The following is a 26608-nucleotide window of genomic DNA, read 5'->3' as shown; positions in this document are numbered from 1 at the left end:
ACTTGGTAAATGCAAATCAAATCCACCATGGGACACTATTTCACACTTACTTGTTTGGCTACAACAAAAAGACAGATAATATCAAGTGTTTGTGAGAATTAGAGAAATTGGAGCTATCATACATTGCAGATAGGAACATGAAATGGTGAAGCCACTTTGGACGGTATTTTGGAATTCCTCATAATGATAAAACATAGAATCACCATGTGATCCAGCAATTCTATTCCTAGGCATTTACCCAAGAAAATTAAAAAGATATGTCCACACAGAAACTTGTGCACAGTTGTTCATAGCAACATTGTTTCTAAAAATCGCCAAAAATTATGACCACTCAAATGTCAATCAGCTGAGGAATAGATAAATAAAATGTTGTCAATGTATACAATGAACTATTATTCAGCAATTAAAATCAATGAAGTACTTATAAACTCTGCAATATATAAATGGAGACTGAAAACATGTTAAGTCAAAGAATCTGGTCACAAATGACTATGTATTGTATGATTACATTAAATGAAACATCTAGAATAAGTGACAGAAAGTAGAATAGCGATTTCTTAGGGATAGGGGCCTTTGAGGTAAATGAGACATGATTGTTAATGGATGTAGAGTTATTTGAGTTATGAAACGTTCTAAAATTGTGGCAATAGTTGCATAATTCTGTGAAAATACTAAAAACTACTGAATTGTTTACTTTGAGTGCATTGTATGGTATGTGAATTACATATCAATAAGGCTTTAAAATAAGTGTATACTTATTTTTTCTTTATAAAAATATAAAAACCTGGGTACTACTCTGGGTATTTTTCTTAAATATACTGTTAGTCAAAATATTTGTGGATAAATGCCAGAGAAAATCATGTGTTATTTATTCAGACATTCCTCAAGTGCATAAAATTTCATCAAGTACAAATATATAGCAACAGTATTACACCTGAACCCCTGTTTTAATTTCCAAGGAGTGGAGAACACTAAGGAGATTATTGTACTTAACTGCTGCCAACAGATTAAAGTACTTATAACAGAGAATTTACCAGAAAAGTACCCAAATATAATAAAAGTTTAAAAAGTTATATAAGTGTTGGTGTTCCCTTAAAAAACCTATAGCATCTAAACAAAAATGGAAAGTTTTAAAAACCTTAAATGTGGTATATATATCCAGTGGAATATTAGGCATAAAAAGAATGAAATCTTGCCACTTGCACAACAACATGGGTGAATACGGGATGGATATTATGCCAAGTGAAATAAGTCAGACAGAAAAAGACAAATATTGTATGATTTCACTTATACATGGAATCTAAAACACAAAACAAATGAACAAACATAACAAAACAGAAACAATTTTATAGATACAGAGAACAAACAGGGGCTTGCCAGAGGGGAGGGGAGGAAAGAAGTAGGTGAGGGAGATTAAGAGGTACAAACTTCCAGTTGCAAAATAAATAAGTCATGAGTATGAAACGTACAGTGTGGGGAATATAGTCAATAACTATAAAAAAAACCCAACAACAGCAAAAGGAACGTTTTACTGTTAATTTACACTAGAACCTTGTTTTTAGATATCAAGAAAGCAGTAACACTCAAAGTTTTCCTTCAATATTTTAATTATCATTTGTGTTACAAGAGAAATAAAATTGTTGACTCCCATAAAAATGTTTCTGTAACTGGAATCAATCCTCCCAAGGACTTAATAAGAATTAAGCACTAGTAGACATTCTTATTAAGCACTAGTGGATCTGTACAAATGCCTTTCCAGGAATCATTAGCTTCCAGAAATGTAAGGATTTAAAGAGCTGATATTTATACATTTGTGAGAATTGTTGAAATAACAATGGCATCCCTGATAAGCAATCACCCATTCTGGTTTGGTCCATGAAATATTAAGGCCACTTTGTTACTTTTACCATTCTGCTTCATGAACCTAGATAACAGAAATCTACTTGCTGAGTTTCCACTAATAAATCAAGGGCATATGTCATGAGTGAATATACCATGAGCACAACAGTGTGTGTATTTACCTATGAGGTCTCTGAAGAAAGTATATATTGAATATATTGCTTAGAATGTCTCATTGTGTTAGAAAGGGTAATGTGTAATGTATTTTATTTTAACACCATGGAAATTATTAGATAAGACAGTTACAATTAAATTAAGACAAGGTGTTTTATACATCTATTATTTTCATGGTACAGTGGTAAGGACAGAATTAATACTTTAGAATGTATAAGAATATTACACCATTAGTTTAACAAACATAACCAAGTAATTCATATTATATATAATGGCTTATATACAATGTTTTACATTTTTCTATAAGGGGGATTCTATTGTAGGACAGATTCATATAACACACCCAAAGGGAACTCAACTTATTAGTTAGAAGGAGAAGTCTGTACTGTAAGAACATTATCTACTAGTAACAACTAAAAAATACCATACATTAAACATTCTTCAGAGTAGACTACATACTAGAGGCATACAAAGTATGCTTTTACCAAATACCAACATCAGAAAGAAATCTGGGAAATCCACAAATATCTGGAAATTAAAGAACATACTACTAAACAACTCATGAGTCAAAGAATACCTCTCCAAGTTAAATTGAACAATATTTTGAAATGAATAAAAATGTAAATACTGCATTTCAAAACTATGGAATGCAATTAAAACAATATTTAGAAGAAAATTAATACCTTTAAATGCCTATATTAGAAATGTCTCAAATATATAACCTAAGCATCCATATTAAAAAATTAGAGACAAAGAGTAAATACAAAACAAGCAGAAGAAAGAAAATTTTTATGATTAGAGCAGTAATTACTGAAATAGAAAACAGAAAAACAATAGAAAAAATAAATGAAACAAAATGGGCTTTTTGAAAGATGAACAAAACTGATAAACATTTTGTCTTACTGACCAAGAAAAAAGATGTGTGATAAAAATTACAAAAATCAAGAATAAGAGAGAGTACATCAGTACCCTTTAATATAGTGGAAAAATTTCTAGAAAGATACAAAATACCAAACCTGATTCCAGAAGAACATAAAAATATGAATAGGTCATTAACTAGTAAAGAAATTGCGTTAGTAATTAAAACTATATACATAAGGAAAAGCCAGGCCTAGATAGTTTTATTGGTGAATTTTCTCAAATATTTAAAGAAAAAATAATACCAATACTTCAGAAATTCTTTCAGGGAATAGAGAAGGAGGGAGCATTTCCAAACTCATTCTATGATGTCATGCTTATCTATATACCAAAACCAGATAAAGACATCATGAGGAAAGTAAACTAAAGGCTAAATTCTTCATGAACATCAATGTAAAAATTTTCAAAAAGAGTTCAGAAACATTTACAGCATGACCCCTTTGTGGAATTAACATAGTAAATCAATTAATGTGTCATAATAATAGAAAGGAAAGTTTACAAAAAAGGATTATCTCAATGGATATAGAAAAATGATTTGACAAAACTCAGCAATGTATAAAAACCCTCAATAAACTATAACTAGGAAAGAACCTCCTCAATGCAAAACCCACACCTACAACCATACGTAATGATGAAAAGGAAAATGCTGTCAAGCCCTTAAGAAATGGAACAAAACAAGGATGTCCATTTTGCCTGTTCTATTGAACATACTACTAGAAGTTCTAGGCACTACAATAAGGTTCCTGCACATGCAAGAAACAGGAGAGGAGGTAAAGAAAGATTAGAATTAGGAAGAGGAGAGTAAGACTACCTTTTTTTTTTGCAAATCACATGATTGAGTAGGAAGATAATCCAAGGAATGCACACACACACACACAAATATTTTAGACATACACAAAAATACCTTAGAAATAATAAATCAGTCTACTTAGCTTGCAGAATATAAATCAATATTAAAAATAAACAAATGGGACCTAATGAAACTTCCAAGCTTTTGCACAGCAAAGGAAACCATAAACAAGACAGAAAGACAACCTTCAGAATGGGAGAAAATATTTGTAAATGAAGCAACTGACAAAGGATTAATCTCAAAAATTTACAAGCAGCTCATGCAGCTCAATATCAAAAAAACAAACAACCCAATCCAAAAATGGGCAGAAGACCTAAATAGACATTTTTCCAAAGAAGACATACAGATAGCCAACAAACACATGAAAGAATGCTCAACATCACTAATCATTAGAGAAATGCAAATCGAAACTACAATGAGGTATCACCTCACACCGGGTCAGAATGGCCATCAACAAAAAATCTACAAACAATAAGTGCTGGAGAGGGTGTGGAGAAAAGGGAACCCTCTTGCACTGTTGGTGGGAATGTCAATTGATACAGCCACTATGGAGAACAGTATGGAGGTTCCTTAAAAAATCTAAAAATAGAACTACCATATGACCCAGCAATCCCACTACTGGGCATATACCCTGAGAAAACCATAATTCAGAAAGACACGTTCACCCTAATGTTCATTGCAACACTATTTACAATAGCCAGGACATAGAAGCAACCTAAGTGTCCAATGACAGATGAATGAATAAAGAAGATGTGCCACATATATACAGTGGAATATTAGCCTTAAAAAGAAATGAAATTGAGTTGTTTGTAGTGAGGTGGATGGAGATAGAATCTGTCATACAGAGTGAAGTAAGTCAGAAAGAGAAAAACAAATGTCGTCTGCTAACACATATATGTGGAATCTAAAAAAAAAAACAAAAACAAACAAGCAAACAAAAAAGCTTATGAAGAACCTAGGGGCAGGACAGGAATAAATATGCAGACGTAGAGACTTGAGGACACGGGGATGGGGAAGGTTAAGCTGGGATGAAGTGAGAGAGTGATATGGACTTATATATACTACCAAATGTAAAACAAATAGCTAGTGGGAAGCAGCCCCATAGCAAAGCGAGATCGGCTCAGTGCTTTGTGACCTCCTAGAGGGGTGGGATAGGGAGGTTGGGAGGGATATGCAAGAGGAAGGAGATATGGGGATATATGTATATGTATAGCTGATTCACTTTGTTATAAAGCAGAAACTAACACACCATTGTAAAGCAATTATACTCCAATAAAGATGTTAAAAAATATCTTTTGTAATTCTAAATCCTAGCAAGAAAATATCTGAAAATGAAATTAAGAAAAAAATCCTAGTAGTATCACAGAGGATTAAAATACTTAGGAATGTATTTAGCAAAAGAAGTTTAAGATTTTTACACTGAATTCAATAAAACAATTCAGAGAGAAATTAAAGAAGATCTAAATAAATGGAGATACACTCTATTTTATAAATTGCAAGATATATTCAAGATGACAATTCCCTCTAAATCAATCTATTAATTCATTGCAATTCTTTCCAAAATTCTAGCAGGCTTATTTTATAGAAATATATGAGCTGTTCTTCAAATTTGTATGGAAATGAAAGTGGCCTAAAATAGCCAAAGATGGAGAACTGACTTATTCTTCAATTTCAAAACTTATTATGAATCCACACTAATAAAAAGCAGTATGCTACCGGCATAAGAATAGAAACAGAAATTATCAAGCAGAATTGAGGGTCCAGAAATAAATTCTTACATTTATGGTTGATTTCAAAAAAACTCAAGACAAGTCAATTGGAAAAATACTATTTACAGCAAATGATGCTGGGAAAATTGGATATGCATTCACAAAAAGAGAATCTAGACCCTTATCCCATAGTATACAGAAAAATTAATATTATGACCTAACTTATGAGTAAAAATATAAATTTACATTAAAACATAGGAGAAAATCTTCATGAAATTTGGCCAGTCAAGTACTCTTAGATATGGTACCAAAAACAAGATCCTTAAGGGAAAAAATATAAGTGACTTCATCATAATTAAAAACTTTTGCATTTTAAAAGACATAATCAACAAAATTAAAAGACAAGCTAGAGACTTGGAAAATTATTTGTAAATTATACATCTGATGAAGAATTTGAATTCAGAAAATATGAACAATTAACACTATAGTGAGACAAATAGTCTTTTAAAAAATATTCAAGTTAAAGATAGATTTTAATAAGAAGAAATGAGAATAGCTAATAAGCACAAGAAAAATTGTTCAAAATTCTTAGCCATTAGAGAAATAAGATGCTTCTTCACACACACTAGAAAACCTATAATAAACATAAACAGTAGCAAGTGTTGGCAAGGATGTGGAGAAACTGGAACCTTTGTAGCTTGCTGGGGATAATGTTAAATTGTACAGCCACTTTAGAAAATAGTTCAGCAGTTTCTTAAAATGTTAAACATGAGTTTTTCATATGATCCAGTAATTTTGCTCCTAGGAGTCTAACCAAGAAAAAAATATGTATTGATATATGTGTCCACAAAAGATTTGTACATAAATGTTCATAGCAGCATTGTTCACAATAGCTAAACCAGGAAATAATCCAAATATTCATCAGATTCTGCATAGATAAACAAATGTGGTATATCCATACAATAGAACAACTTATCAATAAAAGGAAACAAACTATTTATATATGCCACAACACGAATGAATATCAAACATCAAACAAACAAAAAACATTTTATCAGTAAAAGAAGCCAGATGCAAAAGACCACAAGTTGCTTGATTCCAATCATGTGAAATATCCAGAAAAGGCAAATTTATTTTATCTAGAAAGCAGATTAGTGGTAATCTAGGGATAACCTAGAGAGAAGGGATTAACTGCATACAGGGTGGTGGTGGTGGGTTGGTGGAAATGTTCTAACAGATGTTAGAACAATTTGATAGTTTTATAAAAAATCATTGAATTGTACACTTACAGTGCAAAATACGTTTTACAGTACATAAATTATCGCTCAATTAAATTGTGGGGGAAGGGGAAACAACTGCAGTGTGAAAAACTCTTTGTATTTTACTCCTAGAAATTCGAGGATTACCTTTCATAAGCTCAATTCTTACACGTCCATTCCTGAAATAATTCCTGTGGTTAAAGGGAAGAACTAAAAGCCAAAATATTAGTAGCCAGTAATCAGTACCAGAACCAAAGAGAAGTAGAGATGTCATCATTAGGTCTGAAATCTTCGCATTGGATGTAGTGAGAAGACTGGGTACCTGGACTTCTCATCATTGCTTACAGGTCTTGGAGCACAGGTCAGTCTGTTCCTAGGCTGGGCATCTCTAGCTCTAGCACGATCCACAGTCCTGGCATGAAAACTATCACTGGAAAATTTCTTACTCTTTAAGTTAAGATAAAAATAGCCTCTAATGTTGAAGGCAGGCAGAGAGAAAATGTAGTTATATTTTATCTTTAATTGTAGTTGAACATCACTTAACCTTGTTCTCTTTAAGGGTAGCTGAAGTAAATTCCAATACTCTAATATGTGCTTGTCTTACAAATGACTAAAGAACCTCATTAGATGTTTTTTCAGGGCAAAGTTGAAAAATAAGTCAGTGAATTAGAGGAGATCATTTCTAGATTCTGACTCTGCAATGTGCTAACTCTGTTATGGCACTAACATGCCATTTAATGTATCTGAGCTTTAGTTTTCTTATTATAAAGTTATGAATAGTAATAGCTTTTCTACCCTCTTTACAAGAAGTAAGAGACTATATGAAACCACTCAGTAAATCACAGTTCTTTAGAAATTGAAGTTATATTTTAATTTTATTAACTTGAACATAAATCAATAAATTTATTCTCCCTAGAAAGCATATGCTAACTTCTAAGCATACATTTCAATACCTCTGAAACAGCCTCTAAATATACAGTATAGAAATCCTGCTTAAAAATGCCAAGTATTTTGGTATAGAGTTTAGAAAATTCTTTTTTTTTTTTTGCGGTACGCGGGCCTCTCACTGCTGTGACCTTTCCCGCTGCGGAGCACAAGCTCCGGACGCGCAGGCCCAGCGGCCATGGCTCACGGGCCCAGCCACTCCGTGGCATGTGGGATCTTCCCAGACTGGGGCATGAACCCGTGTCCCCTGCGTCGGCAGGCAGAACTCTCAACCACTGCGCCACCCGGAAAGCCCCCTAGAAAATTCTTGATTGTCCAATTGATATGTAGATATTTTTACAATCTGCCTGTCAAAACAGATTTCTTAAAGGTATTTTAGATTACTAAAGTTTTTATTTTAGTAACATTGCAAAAATAGTACAGAGAGTTCCCATATAGACCACATGTAGTTTCCTCTATTTTTAGCATCTTATATTAGTATGGTATATTTGCTACAATCAACTAGTATTGGTTCAGTATTGTTAATTAAAGTCCATACTTATTCAGATTTCCTTAGTTTTTACCCAGTATCCCTTTTATGTTCTAAGAACTCATCCAGGATTCATATTACATTTAGTCATCTGGTCTTCTTGTTTTTAATAACTTTGGCAGTAAGGAATACTGATCAGATATTTTGTAGAATGTCTCTCATTGGGATTTCTCTGTTGTTTTTCTCATAACTTCATTGGGGTATGAGTTTGGAAAAGCAAGACCACAAACTAACATGCCATTTTCATCATATCATATCAAGTGTACATACTATCAATGTGACTTACCGTTATTGATACTAATCTTGATAAACTGGCAGATGTAGTATTTGCCAGCTTTCTCTATTATATAGTTACTCTTGTAGCCCTTTTCCAAACTGCAATCTTTGGAAGTAAGTCACTATGTGTAGCTCAAGCTTAAAGAATGAGTAATGGGACTTCCCTGGTGGCGCAGTGGTTGAGAGTCTAACTGCCAATGCAGGGGACACTGGTTCGAGCCCTGGTCTGGGAAGATTCCACATGCTGTGGAGTGGCTGAGCCCTCATGCCACAACTACTGGGCCCCGCATGCCTAGAGCCCATGCTCTACAACGCGAGAAGACACTGCAATGAGAAGCTCACTCACCGCAACTAGAGAAAGCCCGTGCACAGCAACGAGGACCCAATGCCAGCCAAAAATAAATGAAATAAATAAAAAAAAAAGAATGAGTAATGACACTTCACCTCCTTGAGGATGAAATAATTCCATAAATTATTTAAAATTCTTTGGCTTGGGAGATTTGTCTCATATCCTCTATGTATTTATTTATTCAATCATTTATATCAGTTGGAATTTAAATATTTATTTTATACTTTGAGCTATAATCCAATAATATTTTACTTATTTTGTTGAACAAACTATTCCATCTTTGGCCATCTGGAAGCTCTTTCAGTGGATCTTGTGTCCCTTTGACATAACTCCATCATTATAGAGTTTGTTTGCTTTGAACACTTCCTTACTTTCCAGCACTACAAAATGTTTTAGGCACATCTTGTATATTTCCTGCCCTAGAACTAGAAACAACCATTTCTCCAAGGAGTCCTGATTCTTTTATTGAAGAATGGTATTAAAATCTCAGGGTGCTCTTCACTGCTTTGAGTTCTTGTTTTAGGGCCTCTCAGTTCTGACAAAGCAAGGAAATGTGTGTATACTCACCAATGTATATACATATCTCTATAAATATTTCTGTATGTAACCAGCTATATTTATATAAAGCTGAACATGAGTTCATACTGATGTCTACACCTCTAATCCATTACCACATGAATCATTCCAGCCTCCTTCCTTTGCTGAAATATAACCTCCTATGCCACAGTGAGAAATCTGAATTCCATCATTTGCCATACATTTACTAAGTTGTTCAATCTCAGTATAAACATAACTACCCTAGGGTCCCCCAACCTCCTAAGTGAATTTTTTAAGTTTGCATTATTAAGTTTTACTCTTTATGATGTTGAGTTCTATGGGTTTTGACAGATTTTTAAAAAATTTTGATAATTTTATTAATCTTGTTCTTTTAATCTTGCTTTTAATTCATCTTTATTTTTGTCTTAGCCACTGTCTTTGAAAATTATCTTTTTCAATATTCTTTCTTAAAAATTTTCTATTGAAATAAAATAGACCCACAGATATAGAAAACAAATTTATGGTTACCAAAGGTGAAAGGGGGTGGAGAGGGATAAATTAGGAGTTTGGGATTAACATATACACACTACTATATATAAAAGAGATACCCAACAAGGAACTACTGTATAGCACAGGGTGCTATACTCAATATTTTGTAATAACCTATAAGGGAAAATAATCTGAAAAAATAGATATATATGTACGTATAACTGAATCACTTTGCTGTACACCTGAAACTAACACAACATGTCAATCAACTAATTTCAATAAATTTTTTAATTTTCAAAAGATTCACACACATGATTTCATATTATCCCATAATAACCCTATTTCCCCCTACCCCTATGTTGTTCCTTCCCCTTCCCTCTCCCCACTGGTATCCACTAGTTTGTTCTCTACATCTGTGAGTCTGTTTTTTTCTTTTATTCACTAGTTTGTATTTTTTAGTTTCCACATATAACTGATATCATACATTATTTGTCTTTCTCTGTCTGACTTATTTCAGTTATCATGATGCCCTCTAAGTCCATCCATATTATTGGAAATGGCAAAATTTCATTCTTTTTTGTGGCTGAGTAGTATTCCATTGTGTGTGTGTGTGTGTGTGTATATCTCACATCTTCTTTAACCATTTATCTGCTGATGGACACTTAGGTTGCTTCCATACCTTGGCAATTATAACTAATGCTATTATGAACATTGGGGTGCATGTATTTTTTCAAATTAGTATTTATATTTCTGTTGGATATATACCCAGGATTGCTGAATCATATGGTAGTTCTATTTTTAGGTTTTTGAGAAACCTCCATACTGTTTACCACAGTGGCTGTACCAATGTACATTTTCACCAACAGTGCAGGAGGGTTCCCTTTCTCCACATCCATGGCCAGCATTTTTTTTATTATTATTATATATCATGCTTTAATACAAACTTAAAAAATTCTGGAACAATATAAACTGTACAGATTTGATCAATCTTTTTGTTTTGTTTTTAAACTAAATCTCTAAACACACCAATGCTCCATTCCAAAATATTACACAACATTCTGAATACAAAACGCTTGATTGTATTCCTCCTTCACTAAAGAAAACAAATTCATTACCCTGATCCCCCAAACTCTTCTCCATGTTGCCTCAGTGCCCCCCTTCCCATCCCCAGGGGTCAAATTAATAATTAGGGATGTTGAGCATCTTTTCATGTGCCTGTTGGCCATTTGCATTTCCTCTTTGGAAAAGTGCTATTCAGTTCTTCTGCCCATTTTTTAGTCAGGTTGTTTTTTGTGATGTTGAGCTGTATGAGCTGTTTATATATGTTGGATATTAACCCATATTGGTCATATCAGTTACAAATATCTTATCCTATCCAGTAGGTTGTCTTTTGGTTTTGTCAATAGTTTCCTTTTCTATGCAAAAGCTTTTAAGTTTAATTAGGGCCCATGTGTTTATTTTTGCTTTTGTTTCCTTTGCTTTAGAAGGTGAGTCCAAAAAAATATATTGCTGTGATTTACATCAAAGGGTGTTCTGCCTAGTTTTCTTCTAGGGGTTTTATGGTATCTTGTCTTACACTTAGGTCTCTAGTCCATTTTGAATTTATTTTTGTATATGGTGTTATAGAATGTTCCAACTTTATTCTTCTACATGTAGCTGTCTAGTTTTCCCAGCACCACTTATTGAAGAGACTGTCTTTTCTCTGTTGTATATTCTTGCCTCCTTTGTCATCGATTAATTGACCATAAGTTTGTGAGTATATTTCTGGGCTCTCTAGTCTGTTCCATTGATCTATGTGCCTGTTTTTGTCACAGTACCATACTGTTTTGATTACTGTAACTTTGTAATATAGTCTGAAGTCAGGGAGCATGATTCCTCCAGCTTTGTTCTTCTTTTCACATAGCAAGTACTGTGGCCAAGAAATATAAGGACCAAGATTCCAACTTTCTTCTTTGGCTCTGGGATTGATCTAAAATAAGTAAAATTATAAATTTCATAAAAGTGGGCAGCAGAGAGTAACAGAGAATTAAGGAGGCATCTAGAGGAGAAGGGGTACTGAGAATCAGTACACTGAAAGAGAAAATGGGAATACAGGTTTAGCTGTCAATTTAATAGACTTTATAGGACACACTTTAAAATTTTACCAGGTAAGACAGGATGGAATGAGCCCAAAGCAAAGTCAATTTACCAAGTGAGGTTCAAATTTGGTTCCAGGCCTCTCTTATCAGAATTAAACATCAGGAGGACTAAGCTTCTATTGTCCCCCAGACAACATTAGACTGGAAGCTAAAGATATATAAATTCTAAATGCAATTTTGCTTATAATGTGCTGGGTGATTTCTTGTTGCATTATATGTGTGGGAAATCTATGGGATGCATGCACTTCATGTAGTGCTGTATAAAGGAGACAGGTTCATTTTTAGATAGCAATACTTGAATTAACCTGAAAAAAAAAGAATCTTGAGTTAGAGGCTCATGAAATTCATAAACCTATTAATTAAATTTTTGTCATAAATCCATGTTTGTTTGTGTTTTTTTGCAGTACGTGGGCCTCTCACTGTTGTGGCCTCTCCCGTTGCGGAGCATAGGCTCCGGACGTGCAGGCTCAGTGGCCATGGCTCACGGGCCCAGCCATTCTGCAGCATGTAGGATCCTCCCAGAACAGGGCACGAACCCATGTTCCCTGCATCGGCAGGTGGACTCTCAACTACTGCGCCACCAGGGAAGCCCTAAATCCATGTTTTGTATCTAATAATTATATCACATTGCAGAAGGTAAAATTTCATGGATAGGTAAACATTATAAAATGTGCACTCAATTAGTTCAGCCAAAACAAGCAAACCACACTTATAATTGAGTAACATATTTTTATATGGAAAAGCGCTGAGTAAACTCTAAGAGGAGCTAGTTGGCTTAACTACTAAAAGAATTAATTTGTTGGAAAAACTAAATGAATTATGATAAAGCTAAAGACAAATCTTAAGTTTCAGTAACAGTGAAATACAGGAGAGAAGGAAATAAAGTGAACTGAAAAAGAATATGAGTCATTTTGAAAATATGCTTTTACTGATGCAACATTAAAAAAACCACAGTCTCTGCTCAAAATTGTTATCCTCTTTTGGTGTTACAGTAAAGTGATTTTGGATTTAACATTTGTTTTCTTTATTCAAAATTTACAATACCACTACTACTACTAATTTATTGAGCACTTACTATGAGTCAGGCATTGTGTTAATCTCTTTCTAGACATTACTTCATTAAGTCCTCCTGTGGATTTTGGGAGGCTGGTATAATTATCTCCAGACATTTGTGAACACAGACATCAATGCTTTAAAAGCTTCTATGTTTGCTGTTCATAATCACACATGTAGAAAATTCAGATTCAGTATTTAAACCGAAGTTTTACTTACAAAAATCACTTCTAAATACTGTATTCAAAACATCTTACTTTGAATTTGAGAAAAAATAATGTCATAGACTCCTAGGCTACATAGATTTGTTAACCTAACCCACAAAGAAGATAAAATTTCCAAAGGATCAGAAAACATGGATATTACCATCATGTCCTTGGTAGTGTCCATGTAATCTGCATGGCATATGCCACATAAAGAAAGATAATGTTGAGCACATGACCACAGTAGACATTGGTCTATATGGGGGTAGTGTGCATATGCACACACACATGTGTGTGTTGTGTGTGCCTCGTGATATTGGTGAGGAATTCTCTTCCTCATCAAAGTTTTAATCACTGGGGATGAAAATATTTCTGGCAAATTTCTCAAAATTTAGGTTTTGGGAAAGATTTCAGACTCATGTTACATCCTATAGTATATTGGTGATGATGAATAGGTAAAACCATGTGTGAATAGGTAGAGATGGTTTGAGAGTGTTTTCTTTCACATGGAAACTTTTGGACAGCCATAAATATATAAAAAGAATGCTATGACACTATATATACTTCTGATACTTCTTATGGTATATAATTTGAAGCTATCTGCATTCCAAATAATCATTGCCTGTAACATGTTTAAAAATGTTTTGTCATGTTAAGACATATGGTACACAAAATTTTTATATAAGTATATTCTCTTAATTTGAAGGAATACAATGATAAAGAAAAATAAATTTGTCTTCTATTTCTCTATGGCCAAATAATTATACTTCAATTTATATTTTATTAAACATTGTAAATTAATAGCAGCTGTTTGCAGTGACCTTTTATAATCCATAGAGGGAGAGAGTTTCAGTGGAACTTGGAACCACATAATTGCAATATTTCTTTGGCTTTGACTCCATTCAATATTGTGAGACCTCCCAGAACTCTAATATTCCACACACATTAGAAATTCCCTGACACAATTTCACACAGGGTTGCATGTAGTGTTAGCCATTCTTTTTCATACTCCCTGATGTCCTCTGTTGTAAAGCTGAAAATGCCAATGATGATATCTAAGCACTGTAAATAATTGCAGCTATTGACCTTGTAATGGTACCAGACTGCCACACCCTATTCAGGCACTAATACTGGATATTCCAGCTCTAAGTCACTGCAGTAACTTTATGGTCCTAGTGCTTTATAAATATTTTAATACAAGTTTGATTCTGCTACCTGCTCTCCTAAATCCACACAGTTGAGTCAGTGGTGCAGAGGATGAGGTCAATCTGAATGATCACCCCTGACTTCCCTTTAGTATCACCCACCTGTGGTCATAGCCTGTTCTCTTGGGAAGAGCTCTTCCAACTGAGGCTTCTTTATCTCTTTTGCTCATTGTCACCTGACTGTCTTGTTCTGCAGACTTCCCATGCAAACATGACCCTTCCTCTAACCATCATCCCAAACATATGAGAGGAATACCACTGGTACCATAGATAAAATATTACCATAGTACTGAGAAGCTGACCCTTCTGTGAGTAAGAGTGAATTCCTCCTAACTGACTGCTTTGGGCTGCCACATCATTTTTTCCTGCTTTTAGATTGGACCTATGCCATTGGCTTGCCTATATCTCCACCTTGCATACTGCAAATCTTAGGACTTAGCCTCCATATTCTTTTGAGCCAATTATTTATAATAAATTAAAAAAATAAATATATCTTTTCTTCCTCTCTTTATACACACACACACACATTCACTTTATATATATATATATATATATATATATGTACTACTCTTTAACTGTTCCATATATATACTGGTTCTATTACTATTTCTCTGGAGAACCCTGACTAATACAATATATAATTATTAAATAGTCTAAATAAATATGATAATAAATATATAACTATAAAAGGCCTAAATGCTGTAAAGCAGAGTTCTATGTTGATGACTACAAATGACACATGAGATACAATATGAGGATAAATTAGGAAGTAACTAGGCAAAGGAAGGTGAGGAAAAGAAAGAGAATGTCAGACATAGAATGACACATGCAAATGGCCTGCAATATGAAAGAAGGTGGCGTGTTCCACGGAGGGAAGAAAAGTTAGTTCTCTGAAGGACAGAGAGCAAGGAGGGAAAGGTAACAAGATGATTCTCCAAAGTTAGAGGGTAGTCTCTATATGCCTTGGTTGTCATTTTAAGGGTGTTCATTTCTAGGACAATGAGATAAACCAGAGGTGTCTTAAAAGGGAAGTAACACGATCAGATTTGCATTTTGAAAAGATCACTAAGTGAAGTAAGATAAGAACTGATAAAATATATTTAGATTTAGTGTCATAGAAGTTATAGTGCTATTACCGTGATCTATTTTGGTGCAAGCAATCTACAGTTTTTAGATGGATTTGAGTATAGCACAATTATGAAAAGCATACCTGGATGCTTCTGCTAGGAGAGGGGAAGCAGAGAAAAGGAGTCCACCGGGTCTGCATTATAATGGTGTTTGTAGTGAGCCTTACTACTCCTGTGTAGCTTATTTAGGAATCACTTAAATATTTAATCTATTTTTTAGGCAGATTTAACATACTTTTTTAATAAGCTATTTGATTTTTAATTTTTATTTTTCATAGAAAATTGAGAAAATCACACAAAAATGGTCTTTGCCACTTTACTACCACTTAGAAAACAGCCCATTCATAAAGTTTACAAGATAACTTACCCATACTTGAAGAGCTCTGCAGAGAAATAGATTAATGTTTAAAATTACCCTTTATGTTCAGAACATCTATATTTTCTCCTTTCTGTGATTATATTTCAATAGGAGAAATCCAGAAATTTGACTGAAAAAGGTTATTCTGCTGAATATATGTTAAAAAACAGAAATGTATATAAATAAACGGTCACACCATCTATCTGGAATTCTAATAAAGCTGATAACATTTAAATCTCCCTCTTTACTGCAACCTGAGTATAACTTCGATACTGTTTTTTGTCACATGAATTAGCCACATATTTTAATGTTGATAAGTACTGAGGACTAGAGCTATAAAACTAAAAGAACCCTTGTGTTTATTTATGAATATCAAAAATGAAAGAGCATCTATCCGATGTGTACAAACTGCATAAAATATCATTTCAAAATGTAAAATAAATTTTAAAAATTTAAAATAAGACTTTGTACTTGATGTAAGAACTCCAACATACCAATCTCAATGACTTTTTGAATTGTTTTCCCTGTATTACACCAAAACATCTTTGGAATCTCAGTTTTACTTAATGTAGGTCACATTTTTCTTCCAGTTTTAGAAAGTCAACATGGCAAACTGTTGGAGCCATTTCCAACTGTTTAAGCTAGCACACTGAATTCAAAAATTATCATCTGATAGGTGTACCCACAGTGATAAATTTGCCCCAATCTTATGTTCTTTCCAACATGGTTTAACAGATTTGGAATTCATTCTAAAACATATTCTGCAATATTTATATTTCTGCCAATGTAAATAAAAAAAAACTCACATCTTTTTGACATGTAATCCATGTCATAGTTAGACTTTGTCCCTGAAACGTGCTGCAACCTCATTATAAGCTTGGAGGATATGCGGGTTGGTAGGAAAAGATCATGGGTAAAATTTTCATCTCCTTGAAAGATAAATGATCAAAGCTGGCATTCTATGCTCTTCATACAAATCAGGAATAGACTCAGTAGATGGGGAAAAACGTTACTTCTACAACAGCAGTAAGAGAATACACATATTCAGACTTATCTAAATCCACCATAATTTTTCTACTCCAATATTCAGATCCCCACTCTTTTTCCAATCCAGTTCCCAGATTCAACACCAGAAACCTGCTGAGACTGTGACATTAACTTATTTAATACTGTAAACCACCGAATCAAACTCAGTATCTGGTTTTCAACTTCATGGACTCAAGAAGAGGTAGGTACCTTATAAAGGGTACCAGGTCACCGACATTAAGAAAAAAACAGCATTCATTGATTTATTCCACAAACATAAATAAATAGCAGCTGTTAACACTTACTATGTGCTGAGCATTTTATGTACATTATCTCCGCTAACTCTCTCTCCAACAGATGGGGAAATTGAGATTCAAAGAGGTTAATGTGTTCACCAGAGTTACACAGTGATTAAGTAGGAGAAGCTTGACTTACAAGCTTATTACAAGACTGGACTGTCTCATGCACAAGCTCGGTGCTGTGGACATAGAGATTGGAAGATGTAGTCCCTTCCATAAAGTCAATATTCATTAGGAAGACGAGCTTGTCACTAGAAATGTGTTGTTACTGAAGTCAATGCATAGAATCAGCTCTTGAAGCACTTTGAAGAGGCTAGAAAAAATATCAATTTGCCCCTAAACATACTGAGCTGAGAATTAATATATGAATTGGGGAGATAAAGGGACTAAGGGCATTGTATTGGTTGGCTATAACTTGTTACTGCATAACAAGTAATTCACTCAAAAATTTAGTGGATTAAAACAATAATCATTTATTCTTGCTCACAGGTCTGCAGGTCAGCTGGATATTGTCACCTAGGCTGGGCTCAGCTAAGTGGCTCTGCCTGATGCTGTAGACCCAGTTGCCATTGGCTCCATGCTGCAGGCTCTCTATGTATTCTTCCAGTACTCAGGTAGAGGGGTAGCAACTGCCTGGGGAAAGCTCTTCTCACAGAGATGAAAGCAGTGATATCTTTTAAGGTCCAAGCGCAGAAATGGCACTTGGTAACTGCCCCCTGATCTTATTGGCCAAAACAAGTAACAGCCAGTGGAAAACTCTGCCTTTTGTGTGAGGGGATGCAAAGTTACATGGTAAAGGGAAAGAATAAAGAATTGAGGCCAGTAATTCCATCTACCAAAGATAATTTTTTTTATTTTGATGGTTAGTGGCTGACATAGAGGGGGTGGAGTGAGTAGAGAATCTATAAAATACCACTAACTTTTAAAAGATTTGCCAGGAAAATTCGCCTATGAATACAATACCACATTTCTTCATTTCTCCAACTGAGACAATGAAAGACAAACCCTCCCAACCTACTATTTTCCTTTTCCATTTCTTAAAAAGTATACAAAATTGTAGGATGCCAGAATATTAGTTAGACAAGCCTGACTAAAAAGAGATATCCCTCCAGTCTCAAGTTTCAACCACCTATAAAAGTAGTGTTTGGGAAATGGCTCTGAAAAAATATGTTCTTCTGCATTTAGGTCTCAGAGTCCCCATTTGATTGTTGATCTACACCCCTGTAATCTACAAACATACAGACACCAGCCTAACTGGCTGACAAATAGGAACAAACATGCTAATAAAACAAAAAGGAAAGACTCTAGGAAATAAATAAAAGGAGACAAGAATATACAATGGAGAAAAGATAAACTCTTCAATAAGTGGTGCTGGGAAAACTGGACAGTTACATGTAAAAGAATAAAATGAGAACATTTTCTAATACCATATACAAAAATAGGCTCAAAATGGGTTAAAGACCTAAATGTAAGACTGGAAACCATAAAACTCATAGAAGAAAACATAGGCAGAACATTCTGACATAAATCGTAGTGATATTTTTTAAATCTGTCTCCTACAGCAAAGGAAACAAAAGCAAAAATAAACAAATGGGACCTAATTAAACTTAAAACTTTTGCATAGCAAAGGAAACCATCAACAAAACAAAAAGACAACCTACTGAATGGGAGAATATATTTGCAAATTATATGACCAATAAGGGATTAACATTCAGAATGTATCAATATAAACAGCTCATACAACTCCATATAAAAAAAAAACAAACTACCCAATTTAAAAATGGGCAGAAGAACTGATTAGACATTTTTCCAAAGAAAACATACAGATGGCCAGCAGGCATATGAAAAGATGCTCAATGTCACTAATTATTAGAGAAATGCAAATCAAAACAACCATGACATATCACTTCACACCTGTCAGAATGGCTATCATCAAAAAGACCACAAAATGGGAGAAAATATTTACAAATCATATATCTGATAAGGGACTAGTATCCAGAATATATAAAGAATTCTTAGAATGCAATAAAAGACAAATAACCCAATATAGAAATGGGCAAAAAGATCTGAATAGACTTTTTTTTGCAAAGAAAGTATACAGATAGCAAAAAGCACATGAAAAGATGTTCAACTTCATCAGTTATTAGGGAAATGTCAATCAAAACCACAGAGACACCATTTCACATCCACTACAATGGCTATAATCAAAATGACAGATGAGAACAAGTGCTTACAAGGAGAAATTGAAACCCTCATACACTGCTGGTAGGAATGTAAAATGGTACAGCCACTTTGGAAAAACAATTTGGCAGTTCCTCAAAATATTAAACATAGAGATACTATATGACCTAGCAATTCTACTCCTAGGTATCTATCCAAGAGTAATGAGAACATATATCCACACAAAAACTCATACACAAATGTTCATAGTAGCATTACTCATAATAAGTGGCCAAAAAGTAGAAACAACCTAAATGCCCATGAACTGAGTGATGGATAAATAAAATGTGGTATATCCATCCAAAGGAATATCATTTAGCTATAACCAGGAATAAGTACCGATACGTGTTATTTACAACATAATGAAATTTTAAAACATCATGCTTAAGTCATAAGAGACCATATAATGTACAATTCCACTTATATAAAATGTCCAGAATAGGCAAATCTATAGAGACAGAAAGTAGATTAGTCTTTGCCTAGAGCTCTGGGTGGAAGGGTCGAGGGAGGTGGAGAGTGACTGCTAATGGCACAGGGTTTCTTTTAGGGAGGCTGAAATATTCTAAAATTAGATGGTTGTATAATCCTGTAAATACACTAAAAAACACTGAATTATATACCTTACATAGATGAATTATATAGTTTGTGGATTATATATAAACAAACAAAGACCACAAATAACAAATGCTGGCAAGGATGTGGAGAAAAAGTAACCCTCATACACTGTTGGTGGGAATGTAAATTGGTGCAGCCACTATGGAAAACAGTATGGAGGCTCCTCAAAAATACTAAAAATATAACTAACCTATGATCCAGCTATTCCACTCCTGGGTGTATATCTGAAGAATCAGAAGAAAACAAAAACATTAATTCAAAAAGATATATACACCCTTATGTTTACTGGAGCATTATTTACAATAACCAAGATATGGAAACAACCTAAATGTGCATGAACAAATGAATGGATAAAGAAGATGTGTGTGTGTATACACACACACACACACACACACACACACACACACATAATGGAATACTACTCAGCCATAAAAAATAACGAAATATTGCTGTTTGCAACAACTTGAATGTACTTGGAGCATATTATACTCAGTGAAATAAGTCAGTCAGAGAAAGACAAATACTGTATGATATCACTTGTAGGTGGAATCTAAAAAATATAACAAAATAGAGACTATAACAAAGAAAAACATACTCACAGATATAGAGAACAAACTAGTTGTTACCAGTGGGGGGTGAAGGGGGAGGGGTAAAACAGTGGTAGAGGATTAAGAGGTACTAACTACTATGTAAAAAATAAAAATGCTACAAGGATATAGTACAGCACAAGGAACATAGCCTATAGTTTATAATAACTATAAATGGAATATAGCCTTTAAAAGTTGTGAATCTGTTGTACACCTGAAATGTATATAAAATTGTAAATCAACTGTACCACAATACAAAATTTAAAAATAGGTATTTCAAACCACTGAGGGAAGATTAACAATTTAATAAATAAAAGGTTTTAGCATAACTAATCTGCATTTTTAACTAAATAATGATAAAGTTAAATTCAAGTTACTTACCATGTAAAAATGAAATCCAGACAGATTAAAGAGCTAAGTGCAAAAAAAAAAAAAGAAAATACAGAATAACTTCATTCAATAATTTTGGAATAAGGTATGTAGACATAATATAGAAAATATTAGCACTAGTTTGAAGTTGATAGGAAAATAAATAATTTGAAATTATATTACACAATATTTGTATCTATTGTTGAGGTCATTTAGACAAGCAGACATCAATTTAATGGACAAATGAGCAAAAAATATAACAGAAAATTAATGCAAATGGAAAATTAACACATGATAAGAAACAATTTAATTAGTAATTAGCAAAATTCAAATTTAAACAAAATTGAGATACTATTTTTTGTAAACATTAAAATATTTTATAATAGTTATCTGTTTTTGCCAGAAGTATGAATTGGTACAATTTAGGGGGAAGCAAGCTGTATAATCCCAGCAATGCTGTTTTCCATATATGTCTTACAGAAAATTTTCCCCCTGTATACATGGATAAGTGTATGTGTTCAGTAAAGAATATTTTTAGAAAATCAAAAATAGAAAATTGTGAAACCAATTTGTGGAAATTCTTTACATAAACACTATAAACATATATCCACACATGTAATACACATTTTATATGTGTGTATATGTTAGCGTGTGTGTGTGTGTGTGTTTAGGGAGAGAGAATGAAAAAGAAATCCTTAAACTAAAATAGATATCTTACTCTTTCTGTCTGTCTTTCTTTTAGCCTACATTGCAGTTGTATAGTTGGAGTTCTAGCAACTATCTTTGACCAGGAGTTGATCTTGTGAATGGAATTTGGTGTTAGGATACTTGAGTAGTAATACAGTGAGAGTCTGTGTCCTCAGTGGCTCCCTGATAACAATTCAGAACTAATCAAGTCATTTGTATTTACACCAAAAAGGCACAAATGGGATCCATGAATCATTGTAGATTCTGTGTAATCTTAAGATTTGTGTTCTCCATGAAGAGCATGAACACATCCTGTGTTGCTCAGGATAGTCCCAGTTCATGCTTGTTCTCTGTGTTCCCTGATGTAGCTATTCTTTTTCTAATGTCTGGGGACACAACAGGCATACAGTGTACTTCCAACAGCTTTCCCAGTTTGGGAAGCCTAAAAGTTGGCAAGCCACCCCACTCCTGCCCAGCACCCACATGCTCCAGCGTACACATTTAAAAGTTTCAAGGCATCCTCACCACTCATGAAAGAAGCTTATTATCCAGCCACAGAGGAAATCCAAGCCAACTAATTGGAACATTAAACTAATATATGCATAAACAACTGAATATTGACTGGTAATTAGGAAAGCCATCAACTACAGAGAGAAGGACCCAAAAAGAAAAAAGAAAATCCATCCCTACAGGGAGAAATAATTAATGAAAATAATCTGAAAATTGAAAAGAAATCTAGTCTTTGAGTGTATTCAGAGAAATTAGAAAAGTTGTTATATTTCACAAATTATATCTATTAAGATGCTATCTAAAAAAGTTTGAGAACTTCAAGGAAAGGCCAGAGAGTAGCCAACTAATAGATGACATTTCTCCATGTGAGCATATTTTCAAGTTATCTTTTCATTGTCTATCTCTCCAGTATGAACTGATAGCTGAGGGTCATCAGGCATTTGACGGGGGGCCCTGTGTGGTCACCAAGGGTCATAGGGCCAGAAGGGCTGAACTGAGTGCCAGGTCTTAGATTCCGAAGGCAGACCTGCACCTACTCCTCACACCTCACATCCACAGGAACTCAAGTAGATCTGAGTCAATTTCTTCAGACTAACTTTGTAAACATGGATGCTCTAATGTGGATGTGCAGATTGCTTATGAAACACCTAACATCCAGTCCTCCTTTTCCACAGTTCACTAACATATTCAAATAATTAGACAATGACTAGTATCTAGTTAATGCTTTTCTTCTGTTTTACATGCAAACCTTATATTTAGTCCCTTGTTTCACTCTTCTGAAGGCTCATTTTAATGCCCATGTCAGAAAATATCATAGTGAAGTGTGGAATAGTATCTAAGAATGATTGATATTTTTGCCTTCTAATTAAACCCACATTGGATTTTTCACTGTTAACTTGATACTGTTGGTGGCAAATGGTAGCCAGGAAAAAGAACAGGTTTCAAAGGAAAAGCAGTACTTCTTAAAATGTTGGCTTGATTTTAAACTTATAACAGTGTCAATATCTTTATTCTCCCTTTAGTACTAACCAAGATGCTTTGAACTACTTTAATATGTATCATTTCAATCTAAAACAGTGTCATATTCTGAGTTACATATACTTAAAGTCTATTTTATGTCATTCCAAAAATATATATTTTGCACATGTACTTTAAGTGATTTAGAAAATGCTGACTTTTTCCATGTCATTTTGTGCTTTTAATTCTATTTTATGAATGTTTACTTTTAATATTCTCCCCTTTTTCCCCCTTAGGCCCATGTTGCTGAGTTTATTGCTGAATAAGATTTCCTCTATCTATATAAATTCCCAATTCACCTATCTATGTTTTTGTTATTCTTTCTTTCTTCCTCTCCTATGCTCTGAATGCTTCCACCTCTTTTTCCATACCACTGTTTTAAATTCCTCACCAAAATTTTAAGCCACTATATGACTCAAAAATGAAATTGTACCCATTTACTATTTTCATTAGTTAATAATAAACTTGAGAACAAAAATATATTTAGATGAAAAAACATACTTTGTATAGAGATCACACAAATATAATGGACAATATCAAATTGCATATATTTGCAACATGGCTTGAGAAATTACCTTGAAAATACAATGGTTTTCTGGAGAGCTTTCTCTTTGTGAGTAAACATGGTAAATAAAATGGGGGAATATATGGCTATTAATTTTTGTTAGAAAATAAAAGGTTTAGGGCTTCCCTGGTGGCGCAGTGGTTGAGAGTCTTCCTGCTGATGCAGGGGACACGGGTTCGTGCCCCGGTCCAGGAGGATCCCACATGCCGTGGAGTGGCTGGGCCCGTGAGCCATGGCCACTGAGCCTGCGTGTCCGGAGCCTGTGCTCCAGCATGGTAGAGGCCACGGCAGTGAGAGGCCCGCATACCGCAAAAAAAAAAAAAAAAAAAAAAAAAAGGAAAAGAAAAGAGAAGGTTTATAAAGTGATCTGAAGTATTAAAAGAATAGGGAAGATAATTTATGGAGTGGAAGTCCCTCTAGCGAACTTTTATTACTCCTAGTTTTGTCCTCTTGAATGCAAATATCACTGGTATGATATCTAAAATACAATATAAAAAACAAGTATAATACATAAAATACAATTTCTGTCATTAGTTAACTGCTTGATCCTCACCAACAATCGAACCTTATTCTAGATATTTCCACACATATTTTCTGGATTTAATCCTCACTTGATTCTATTCTCCTTGAACTGCAGAATCAATAGTTCTGCACTGCCTACAGGATAGTCAGATTTCTTTAGCTGAGAATCAAGGACCTTCTGGTTCTCTACTTATTTCCTTGTCATGCTTATTTTTCAGATCTTCTTGACACAAACACTCACACTGTTTTCCAATATGCCTTGCTCCCCTCAACCTCCTTGCCTATGGTAATGTCATTTGTCACATTTATTTTCTGCCTGCCAGTTCACATAATCTCCTTTATTCAAACTTCAGTCTATATCTATCTCCATAATAAAGCTTTTATTATCCTGTTGCATTTATTATTTTCCTTTGAACTGTGATTGAGTTTATTCACTAATTTATAGATAACTGGCATTTTTGATGTTCCAAATTAACATAGTACATTTCATTGCACATTGTAGGTGTTCCTAAGAATTTCCTAATTCCTTAATTCTCAATAAAACTTCTTGAATGTGAGTCCATTACATTTATCTAAAATTTGAATGTATGTACTTATATACAGCCTCAGTTCTCTATAATATCTAATTCTAGATGAACATAAAATAACCACAGTTATTTCTGAATTTATTATGTTGAGGAAACACTTAAGATTTAGTAGAATTGGGTTCATATTCATTTAGGCCCACAGTCTCATTGCAATATGTGTAGGAAACCAGTATGAGGGTTGTAATTTTATGTTTTGATTTTAATAACATGAAAATTATTTGTAAGAACTGATCCTGTGCAACTCCTAAGATTTTTCACATATACAAGATAAAAATTTTTTAAGTGGGAGGTCATTTTTAATGTGAAGAAGACATTAGAGCTTAGTATTAGAACATGTTTGGATATTTGTTAATTATGAAGATTTTGATGGGAAATAATGTGATTATGCTCTATGCATAAAATATTTAGAATGCTGCAATGAATAACTATAGGGGGCACAACTTACATGGACTGTGATGAGAGTGGATCACTTAAGTTTGTATAATGGATATCCAAGATAACTATATATAGTATTCCTGTATACATCACACTTGAGTACAGAGTGTATTAACAATCCATTTTTTTAAGTTGATGTAAGTTTGTCAGATTAAAGCACTACAATCTGATACAATATCAAATGTTTTATTTTTGCACATATGAGCAGCTTGCTCATATCAAATCAAAGAACAAACATTTCGGAGCAAAGTGTTATTTATCTAAAAAAGTTTACACAAATATTTATAGAAGTGACATATTAATGTTAGATTATTTTAAATCTTTAAAAAAGTTTTGAATAGACAGAAACCACTTTTTATATCTTATAGGTAAAATGTTTAAATGCATTCCCCTCCAATGAAGTTAAAATCAATTAAGCTAATATGGCTAATATTTAGTATGTGGCTCCCATTCTGAGGGTTGTCTTTTCATTTTGTTTATGGTTTCCTTTGCTATGCAAAAGCTTTTAAGTTTAATTAGGTCCCATTTGTGTATTTTTGTTTTTATTTTCATTACTCTAGGAGGTGGATCAAAAATTACCTTAAAAAGAGTGTATAGGTCTTCCCTGGTGGCGCAGTGGTTGAGAGTCCACCTGCCGATGCAGGGGACACGGGTTCGTGCCCCAGTCCTGGAGGATCCCACATGCTGCGGAGCCGCTGAGCCCGTGAGCCATGGCCGCTGAGCCTGCGTGTCCAGAGCCTGTGCTCCGCAATGGGAGAGGCCACAACAGTGAGAGGCCCACATACTGCAAACAAACAAACAAACAAGAGTGTATATAAATACATGTACAACTGATTCACTTTGCTGTACACCTGAAGCTAACACAACATTGTAAATCAACTATGCTCCAATAAAAATTATATATATATATATATATATATATATATATATATATATATATATTTATTTATAATGTGGTAAGCACTTTTGAAAATTTTTTCCATTGAGGATAATGGAATAAAGTGCATTAGTCTTACAGGTACAATGTGATCAGACATAAAACATTTCTAACACTCAAGAAGTGTCCCTCATGTTCTATCCCTGTTAATATCTACCCAGGCCCTGACTCCTCTCAGCATCCCCAGGAGAGATAACTATTCTGACTTTATCATTATAAAGTTATTTTTTCTGTTCTAAAATAAAATTATTTTGTATGTACAGTAAATAGGCAT

The 26608-nt window shown here is 33.9% G+C and overlaps 1 long non-coding RNA gene across 1 annotated transcript; it reads right to left on the bottom strand.

Annotated features, from left to right (window-relative positions):
• On the bottom strand, window positions 1-26187 carry LOC308621889. Its single transcript, XR_014016534.1, has 3 exons — window positions 25977-26187; window positions 21087-21119; window positions 1-58 (listed from the first exon to the last, which is right to left on the bottom strand). It is a non-coding gene; the product is annotated as an uncharacterized lncRNA (long non-coding RNA).
• Between the last annotated feature and the right edge of the window lie 421 nt (window positions 26188-26608).

The sequence above is a fragment of the Mesoplodon bidens genome (genome assembly GCF_964165515.1).
Source record: "Mesoplodon bidens genome assembly, chromosome: 1".
In the NCBI taxonomy this organism is placed as follows: Eukaryota; Metazoa; Chordata; class Mammalia; order Artiodactyla; family Ziphiidae; genus Mesoplodon; species Mesoplodon bidens.
Note: the sequence above shows the minus strand (reverse complement) of the source record. Positions and strands in the feature narration are given on the sequence as shown.